We start from the raw sequence: 10,631 nt of genomic DNA, 5'->3' as shown, positions 1-10,631 counted from the left end.
ATTTGACTGGTGGTGCATAATTTTAACTTATGCAACTTTCCTACAGAAAGCAAAGAAACTAATTCTGCCCATCTAGGTTAAAAGAATTATACGTAATAAGTGGGCTATTCTGTAAAAGTGTGCAGTAAGCACAAATGTGATTCATACCGTGCCTAGTATAAATATATATAATGGGCTGGAATGAGCCCACACGTTTGATTCACAAGGTGCAGCTAATCCCTATTGATCTCCTAAAATAGCTGTTGGATTTGGATCACCAGTCTCATCTTTGTGTGTATGTGTGTCTTCTCTCTCTCTCTCTCTCTCTCTCTCTCTCTCTCTCTCTCTCTCTCTCTCTCTCTCTTCCTAGAAGAGAACATCTGCTTTCTGAATCTCATCCTTTCTCTTAGATAGGTGCTAGATGTTGCCTTTCCTATCACAGCATGGGATTTTTTTACCAACAGTGAATACCTGTTAAAGCAATAAGCCCCATGTGGACTTCCTTCTAAAGCAGACTCCTCCCCACCCCCTTTCAGCTCCTGATTATGGTACTCCAGGGCCTATTCTGCACGCAACAGATAATGCAGTTTCAATGCACTGTAGAAGTAGATTTTCCTGTTCCGCACAGGACAATCCAGCTGCCAAAGCACATTGAAATTGCATTATCCTGTGTGTGCAGAATGGGCCCAGGCTTGACAAGTTGCCCCTCTCTACCAGTGGAGGAGAGAGTCGAGTTGGCAGACCCAGGTTGAGCAGCTCCTGGAGATTTCAGGGTGGAGTCTGGGAATGTGTGTGTGTGTTTGTGTGTGTATGCGTGCATGCAATAACAGTGTCCTCCTTCCAAAAATTCCATTTTCTCTGGGGAAGTGATCCCTCTGGTCGGAAGATGAGCTAAACTTCCAGAGGGTCTCCAGGTCCTGCCTGGAAATTGTTCAGATCTCTTCTCCTGCTGGATTAGGGTAGAAACATTGAGGCATTTTGCTCCCTGTTCATCTTTGGCTTCTCCCTAGTATCCTGCTTTGGCCCTCTGCCTTCCTTCCAGCTGGGATGCTGCCCCCTGTCTATTTCCCCCAGGCTCAGGAATCTGCCCATTGCTCCCTGCTCACCCCCAGCCTTCTGACTCACTAACCCACTTCTCAGCATGGCACAGGGCTTCTCTGTGATTGGGATTTTAAAACAGTAGTGACTTGTTGGGTTGGAAAAGAAGAGGGGAACCGTGGCTCCAAAAGAAATGCATTTGAAGAATTACATGTTCTAATAAGGAGCCAGCATGGTGTAATGTTTAAAAAGAGTGGTGGATTCTGATTCAGAGAGCCGGGTTGGATTCCCCTCTCATCCACACGCAGCCCGCTGAGTGACCTTGGGCCAGTCCCAGTTCTCTCAGAGCTGTTCTTGCAGAGCAGTTCTTTTAGAGCTCTCTCAGGCCCACCTACCTCACAGGGTGTCTGTTATAGGAATTGGAAGGGAAGGTGATTGTAAACCAGATTGAGACTCTTTGGGACCTTTTTAAAGCTCTTTTTCTAATAGGGAAGGCCTGTGCTGCAGTGGTAGGAAATGATCAGGAAATGATCAAGCCCTGGGTCATATGAGAGACTTCCCTTTGAGACCCTGGAGAGCTGCTGCCAGCCTGAGCAGGCAGTAATGACCTTGATACATGAAGAGTCTGCTTCATTACTAGTAAATTGCACTACCCAAGAGATACACTGGTCTGCAGGGTGGTAAGGCAGGCAACATACTGTCTGAAGCTCTGACCATTAGTCTGGGAGTTCGAGCCCAGCAGCCGGCTCAAGGTTGACTCAGCCTTCCATCCTTCCGAGGTCGGTAAAACGAGTACCCAGCTTGCTGGGGGGCAAACGGTACTGACTGGGGAAGGCACTGGCAAACCACCCCGTATTGAGTCTGCCATGAAAACCCTAGAGGGCATCACCCCAAGGGTCAGAGATAACCCAGTGCTTGCACAGGGGATACCTTTAATATTTTCCTTGGGAGTCCGTTGATATTTGCTGTCATTGACCTTAGATCAGGTCTCTTCAGGAATCTCGGCTTCTAGGAGGTGTACCTGATTTTCATTTTTTAAAATCTCACCATATTTCTTATCCTTCAGCAGCAAAAGAGTTCGGACTGCCCAATGTCTTGTGTTTTTCCTCCCTCTGCTGGTAATGCTGAGAAGTGCAACTTCTTGCAAAAGTTTTGAGCTTTTTCTCTCTCTCTCTGGATCCATGAAAAAGCTCATCCAACATCTTGGGAGATATAAACCTCACATTACAATTTTTAATTCCTGACAGAGGATGTTGCCCCTGAGATGCTTCTCCCTTTCTGTGTGACCCACTCTGTTTTGTGTTACTTAGCAAATGCTGCAGGGCTGCCCCATAGCTCAGGCCAGCAACCGCCTGACCTGGGTAGATCAGGCAAACCCCATCCCATCAAAAGCTAAGCAGGGCCAACCCTGGCTAGTGGAGTCAGAACGTCCCTCGCCTGGCTGCCAGAAAATCCTTGGGTCTCCTGATTACGACACACACACCGTACGATAATTAAGAATAACACAATACATAACCTCCTTTCCTTGCCTCCTGTGCCTCTGAATGGAAAGGCCAGTGAATACACTGAGGTGGGGCCTTATCCTGAACCTGGGGGGCAGCATCAGCTGAGGTGATTCTCCTCCTTGTCTCCTTAACAGGACAACTGCCAAGCCTTGATCCCATTGTTTGCTCATGGGGAAGCCTAGAGAGGGACATGCTCCACCGAGTGTTCCCTGGGAAAATATTTCCCTCACACAAATATGCTCAGATACAGTTAGGGACAGCCTTGTAGCCTTCTTTGTGGTAATACCTAGGCCACGCCACTAGATAGCGTGGCTGACTGAGAGACCTTACTATAGGTTTTCTCAACCAGGGTTTCATGAGACCCTGGGGTTTCTTGATGGCCGTCGAAGGTTTCCCGAGTGGGTGGCAGTTAGTTCATTTTTAATACATTTTAAAATGTATTAAGCATTTATCGGGTGATAGGACCATATATGGTCATGTCAACCCGCACACAAACACAGCCCAAAATGGCCAATGATGTGCCTGGAGGGGGTGGGAAGGGGAGCGGCCCCCGGTGGGCATGTGCACAGCTATGCTTCCCAACCGTATTCTGTGTGATTGCACCACATCTGGGATTTCTTGAAGCCTGAAGAATGTTTCAGGGGTTTCGTAATGATAAAAAAAATTGAGAAAGGCTGCCTTGTTATAACAATGGAGCTGCATGGAGGTTGTGTAAAGTATCCCACAAGATTTCATGCCTGCCATTCTTCTACCGATACAATTCATGATTTACCGATGCAATTCATGAATCACAGAATCATAGAGTTGGAAGGGGCCATACAGGCCATCTAGTCCAACCCCCTGCTCAACGCAGGACCAGCCCAAAGTATCCTAAAGCAATCCTAAAGCGGCAGGTGATGAGGGACGGTGATCTGGTCCACCCTCTGTCTCGGCTGTCCACGCTGTTTTGCTATGTGCTCAACAGCACTCGTATGAATAAGTATTAGTTCCAAATCTAGAAGAATGGCATGCTTTCTAGCCCTCAGAGCATCACACGCTTCACTGCCCCATCCACAATGTGTTGGGAATTAGGAAGAGATGCCCCAGTCCACCATTTTGTTTGCTTCTCAGCTGGGCAAGTGGGAGCCTCTTTTTCACCATGGCTGGGTCACTCTTCCAATACTGGTAGCGCCACAAAACAACCAGGTGTGTACACCTCAGTACAATTCTTGTACTTTCTGAGAACCAGAATTCTATTTCGAGAGACCTTTTCATGAAGATGTTGCTAAACTGTGAGAGGAGGAGGAAAGACTAGTGACGAGAGAGTCTTGGGATGGAGTTGGGAGCTATTACCAAATGCAGGAAAGGATTAAAGATGGAGTGTTGATGGGGACATAATATTTTATAAGGAAAATGGGTAATTCCACTGGCAATGAACTGCTGCTTTGTGAACATGCATATTTCAGTTCTGCATACTCCGGTTTTACGCCATGTAATTGTCATAATCAGGTCATGCAAAATGCATTTAACACTTATGCTACATGTGCGTAAATGTAAAGTGTTGTTAATTTACAGGCAACTTATGGCAATCCCATTGGGGTTCCAAGGCAAGAGATGTTCAGAAATGGTTGGCCATGCCCTGTCCCATGACCCTGAAACTCCTTGGTGGTCTCCCATCCAAACACTAGCCAGAACCAACCCTTCTTAGCTTCTGTGATCTAACAAGATCAGACCAACCTGGGCTATCCAGGTCAGGACAATAGAAATACATGCCATGTATCTACTGGGGAAAAAGCCCTAGGAGAACAATCCTACCAGGTCTATTCAGAGTCCTGCAGTGTTCTATTCAATGAGGTTTACCCCTAAGAAAGTGTTATTGGGATTGCACTGTAAGATAACTTAGAATTATTGTTCAAAGTTTTATTAATGGGATTGGATTATCTACTATCTGACTGTTTGGGTCTTTATTTGTAACTAAGATGCTAGACCAATGCTTGGGTTAATTGTCCACGTCTTTTAATGAACTCCGTCTCTTGGAATAAGAGGGTTCATTTGCTTCTTAAATTTTTCCACGTCCCTTATTCGACTAAGGTTTAAAGTTATTATACATTTCCCCCTTTTTTTCTTTTATTGGGAAAAGAAGGGAAACTGTTCTCAGTCCACATTTCTCAAGATCAAACTGCAAAATGGTACCTTCCTCCGTCACAAGCACACATGCCCTGGAAGCGGATTTAAAGCCACAGAGTCATTGATAGATAGATCCTTTGCGAAAGGGACTTTACCAAATTTCCTGAAGCTGCTGACGTTCTTGGGAATATGTTAAGAATTAACAGTTGCAGTTTGTCAATATGGAAGAGACAAGTTTAGTTTTGTATAGTATAATTTATCACTTGGGATTTAGCGACGTTTTCTCTGATTTGGTTGTTTGTTATGCCCATAAAAGTGCCTTGAGCCTTGATGCTGGAAACATTTATTTAAGGGAAAATATCCCAAAGCTGGAAACCAATGCAGGAGGGCAGGAATATCACTGTGAGGAAATCTGCATTGTTCACTGGTTACACCTTACAATGGCCCAGAAGCAAGATTGTTTGCAGAGCATCTGAGGGGGCTGCATCTTCCTGAGACCTGTAATGCCAACAGAGCATAGCAGATCGGTGAGTCAGACTTGCAGGTCAATTTACTTCAGTTTCCCCATTAATAAATAGCCCAAATCATTTGCAAAGCACCCTCACAGTGGGCAGTCTTTACACACACAGGAGGGGTGAGCGGTTCAGCCGGCTCAGCGATCACTGAAGCTCAAGGCGGCTGGTGAGCCATCCCACTCAATATGGTCTGGTTAGACGGACAGCAGCTGTCCGTGGTCTCAGGCTAAGGTCTTTCACATCACCTGTCACCTAGTGCTTTAACAGGAGATGCCGGGGTTTGAACCTGGGACCGTTTGGACACCCTCCTCTAACCCACAGCCCCTTTTACTTTCTTCAAACCCAGTGAACAGAAGTGTAAATGGAACTCCTGCACACAGCCCTCTTCCTCTTAGAGTCACCCTTTTCCACAGCCTGATAACAATTCTAAGGTTGATCAACAAAGTCGGGGCCTCTCAGAGGAGGCTTCCAAAAGTGGGGGTACCCACAGTTGGAGGGGCATGTGGGGTAATGACTCTGGGCTCGGCTTAGCTGTAGCAAGGGGCACTCCATATGTTGTGTGACTACAATATTTCAAAACACATTTACCAAACAATTTAACCATTATCTCCACGAGGAGTCTGGGGGGTCATAGCCGGAGTAGTCAGGAGGGGCACAACTGGAGTAGGCTTGGATGGCGCAGCTGGAGTAGTCAGGAGGGGCACAACTGGAGTAGTCTTGGATGGTGCCGCTGGAGTAGTCTGTGCTACAGTAGGCTGTGCTGGCGCAGCTGCAGTAGGCTGTGCTGGTGCAGCCTTCGTAGTCTGTGCAGGTTTTGGTGGGATGCAAATAAATGCATTATATGGCCAACGCCAAAAACAGCGACAAAGCCCTACGTTTGTTGAAGAACATGGGAGCTGATAATATACATTAGAATAATAAGGGGGTTGATAATATGCATTCAAATAATATGGATATGATGGTCTCCGTGCTGGTCGATACCGTGGCCCCAAATACCTTCTTTCATGACTGCTGCTGCTGCTGGCCTGGAGAGGAAAGAAGAAGGGGAGAAAGAGATATATGAACTGGTGCAGTTTTTAGCTCTTTATTGCCAACATGTTTAAGAATAAATTTTCACAAAATTTCAAACTTTTGCTGATCATATCCAAGTTGTCGATATGGGTCAGTACTCGCTTGACTCGCTGTCAACCATTGACCCATGTGGTAACGACTATGAGTATACCAGTGTGGTGTAGTGGTTAGGAGTGCGGACTTCTAATCTGGCATGCCAGGTTCGATTCTGCACTCTTCCACATGCAACCAGCTGGGTGACCTTGGGCTCGCCACGGCACTGATAAAACTGTTCTGACTGAGCAGTGATATCAGGGCTCTCTCAGCCTCACCCACCCCACAGGGTGTCTGTTGTGGGGAGAGGAATGGGAAGGCGACTGTAAGCCGCTTTGAGCCTCCTTCGGGTAGGGAAAAGCGGCATATAAGAACCAACTCTTCTTCTTCTTCTTCTTCTACTACTACTACTACTACTACTACTACTACTACTACTACTACTACTACTACTACTACTACTACTATGCGCTCTGTTGGTTCCAGGTTTACACTGTGTGATACACCAAGCCAAATGTGATACCCCAATCCAGATGCCCTTCTAGTATTTAGTAATTATTTTCTCATCTCCCTAGGAATGCAAAATTGGAGGGCGGGGGCTGTTACAATAAGGATGTCAAGGATCCAAGAGGTTTTTGGCTTGCTGAGCTGAGACAACACATTTGGAGGAACTGGAACATGGGACAGGGAAGGTGTCATGGCATGGCCTGATCTTGTCAGATCTCAGAGGCCAAGCAGGGCTGGTGCTTGAATGGGAGACCACCAAGGGAAGCTCTGCAGAGGAAGGCCATGGCAAACCACCTCTGTTTCTACCTTGCCTTGAAAGCCCCTTGCTGGGCTTGCCGTAAGTCTGCTGCAAATTGACAGCCTGTTGTATCCATATTTTGAACACTGTGAAGCCCTCTAAAAATGCGATAAACGTTATTACTTTATTCTTTAATGCTTATTTTGCTGTTATTTCAGCAATGTTTGGGGGCTGCACAAAAAACTTTATGCTTACCTGTAAAGGAATGACGAGGGCCAAAAGGCAGGCAAAAACAAATAGAGTCTTCATTTTATTTGATAGATCCTGAAGAACAAAGGACACAAACAGGCTCACCTTACCACAAAGGAATGAGCCAGTCTGGTGCAGTGCTAAGAGTGTTGGATTCGGATGGCAGTGGCCTGGGTTCAAACCCCCACGTTGCCATGAGGCTTCTTGAGTGAGCTTGGGCTGGCATCCCTTACTTTCTCAACACCACTGACTTTCTCAACATCACTTACTTCCCACATTCCTGAGAGGAGGGGGAAGGGTCCCACCATCCAATACTATAAAAAGTTGTTCTGCTGTATTCTCATTGCAACTTATGGTCTTAAACCGTAAAAGTTGTGCACCAGATGACTTTGTAAGTCTCCTGGAGCCAAAATGACAGACTCTTGCAACAGCTTAAAGCAGGGATTCCCAAGAGGTGTGGCGTAGCCCAGTGCTAGGGCAGCCAGGTCCCTGGCGAACTCCGGGGGTTGGGAGGCAGAACAGGGGCCTGGTGAGTAACAGCATGTCACATGTCACTTCCAGGGGGAATGGCAGGGAGGTCTGGCCAGCTGACTCACTTCCACTGTGACTTGAAACCTGAATTTTTTTTCCAGGGGTGCCTCCTCTATCAAAAGTTTGAAAAGGGCAGTCTTAAACTCTAACAGATTGCAATACACCAGTTTTGTGTGGTGATTAGCATGTCAGACTAAGACCTGGGAGACCCAGATTCGAATCCCCACTCTGCCATAGGAGCTGGATGGATTAGTCACTCGGTCCTAACCTAACCTACCTTACAGGGTTGTTGTGAAGATAGAATGGAGAGAAGGAGAATATGATCAGCAGCCTTGTGTCCTTACTGGAGAGAGAAGCAGGAGATAATAGAAGCAGATAAACAACCAATTGTGTGTTTTATCTCATGGAAGCTTAATGGCCCAATACATTTGACAGGGTCGTTGTGGGGCTAAAATGGAAGAGGAATTATGTGTACAACACCTGCAGTTACCTCACAGAAAGAACAATGTAAAATATTAAATAAATAGAGTGTTATAACTGATCAAACCAAGCTTATTATTTAAAATATAGATATATGTACGCAATCTTGACATACAGGCAGCTCTACTGCCTACCAACAATAATGTAAGCAGGAGAAGAGCTGTGTTTTTAATACTCCGCTTTTCACTTCCTGAAGGTGTCTCAAAGTGGCTTACAAACACCTTTCCCCTTCCTCTCCCCACAACAGACACTCTGTGAGGTAGGTGGGGCTGAGATAAGGTGACCAGATTGTCCCACTTTTGGAGGGACATCTGGGAGTACCTGGCAAATTGTACTTATGTTGAAATTTTAAAAATATATATTACAATACTATTTTTGCATTCTATGCGTTCTATGAAACTTTGGGTTGCTCTGTATAGACCAAATTTTTAATCAAGAACCCCCCCCCCCCCGGCAATGGTGTCCCGCTTTACCAATGTTAAAATCTGGTCACCTTAGGCTGAGAGAGCTCTGAGGGAACTGTGACTGGCCCAAGGTCATCCAGCAGACCTCGTGTGTCTCAAAGTAGCTTGCAAACACCTTTTCCCTTTCTCTCCCAACAACAGATACTCTGTGAGGCAGGTGGGGCTGAGAAAGAGTTATTGCCTGAATAGAAAATACAACAGTCCTGATCAGAGTAAGGACACGCCCTTGGGAGTACACGCCTAAGTAGATTCTCAAATGATAATTTTTAGTGCCGTGGAAGTTGAATTGTTCCTTTGCCCTGCCTCTGTATGGGCAAAAGGGAAAGAGGGTACCCCCAAAATAAAATCAGCAGGGAAAGAGTTAAGAAATGCAATAGGATATTTAAATGCTTTGAAGCTATCTCTAAATCAGATGCTTTTCAACACCGTTATTCATTATATTTATCATTATATTTATCAAAGAACTACCGAATATAGAAACACAGAGCTGGTAGGGATCCCAAGGGCCATCTAGTCCAACCCCGGACAGTCCAAGACATTCACAGTCTACCCCCACCACTTCCACCATTCCCCAATGATGCCTCTTCTAGAGGAAAACAAAAACCTTCCTGGATCCCTGGGCCAATCTGGAGGAAATCCCTTCCTGATCCCAAAGCAGCAATTGGTATTACTTGGGGTGCACCAGCAGGGGCCATGAGAGCACCGCCCTGGTCCATCTCTTTCTACCCTTCCTCTCACAACCTGCTTAAAGCACACATCAGTATTAGCATTCTTCCTTACCTTGTTTTTCACAACATCGCATTCTCGTCTCCCTTGAGTTAATGCCTATGGATGTGTTAGCCAGCACTATATATGCTCAAAAACCTCATGGGATTAGGAGGAAATGCCACAAAAAATCTCCTGAGCTGTGACTGTTCTGTCGTAATCTTTGTTAAATAGACACACACAATAGCGCTCTAAGTCATCTGTTTTGAAATACTCCGATGACTACAAACGAAGGTGCTGCCGGCAGACAAACAGCTATGCTAGAAACTGCCTGAATGGGGCAGGGCCAGTGCTCAGAACTAAGGGGGAAGGACCCCTTTTCTCACAAGGAAGGTCCCCAAATGCAGCTCTGCTCCATGAATGCCCAGGCAAAATAACTCATTTGTAGGTCAATGAAGAAGAAATTAAGCAATGCAAGTTTCCTTGCCTTCACCTCAGCTCCCCATGGGATCTGTGAATGGATATGTGGATATGTAGATTGAAATAATGGATTGAAATTAAATCAATAATTTTGAGTTAAACCCTAGAAAGAGGAAGAAAATTTCTTCAGGAGGATAATTTCTTCCAGGTCAGACTGGACAGGGATTCTGGTTGGGGGGGGGGGGTGCATCATCTGGGCATGAAATTGGGGGTCACTTTAGGTGGGCAGGTGTGAATGTCCTTCATTCTACAGGGGGTTGGACTAGATGACCCTGGAAGTCCCAACTCTATGATTCCAAGAACCTCCTGATAGTTAGGGCATTTCCTCTGTGCAACCGAGAGTTTGGGAGGTGAAGGGCTCTCCTTTTTCGAAGGTTTTTAAGCAGAGGCCAGCAGACCATCTGACAGCATTGCAGACTCTGTGCACTTAGACCACGCTTTCTCAACCAGGGTTTCATGAAACCCTGGAGTTTCTTGACGCCCCTAGAAGGGTTTCAGGAATGGGTGGAAGTTAATTTTTTAATATTTTTTTCAATTTGTTCAATATTTATTGGTATTTATGACCATATGTGCTCATGTCAACCTCACCCCCTCCCCAAATGGCCAATGATGGGTCTGAAGGGGGTGGGAAGGAGAAGGGCCCAGGATGTGCATGTACACAGCTACACTTCCTAACCATATTCTGCACCATAACAACACTTCTGGGGTTTCTTGAAACCTGAAGAATGATTCA

The 10,631-nt window shown here is 45.9% G+C and overlaps 1 protein-coding gene and 1 long non-coding RNA gene across 2 annotated transcripts in view; one reads left to right on the top strand and one right to left on the bottom strand.

The window, feature by feature from the left end:
- Positions 1 to 10,631, top strand: part of LOC143841291 (uncharacterized) — a 188,566-nt gene that overhangs the window by 146,791 nt on the left and 31,144 nt on the right. The window lies entirely within an intron of this gene.
- On the bottom strand, positions 4,969 to 9,586 carry LOC143841858 (uncharacterized). Its single transcript, XR_013232903.1, has 3 exons — positions 9,494 to 9,586; positions 5,732 to 6,168; positions 4,969 to 5,126 (listed from the first exon to the last, which is right to left on the bottom strand). It is a non-coding gene; the product is annotated as an uncharacterized LOC143841858 (long non-coding RNA).

Source organism: Paroedura picta, chromosome 7, assembly GCF_049243985.1.
Source record: "Paroedura picta isolate Pp20150507F chromosome 7, Ppicta_v3.0, whole genome shotgun sequence".
NCBI lineage: Eukaryota > Metazoa > Chordata > Lepidosauria > Squamata > Gekkonidae > Paroedura > Paroedura picta.
This window is presented reverse-complemented; position numbering and strand designations above follow the sequence as displayed.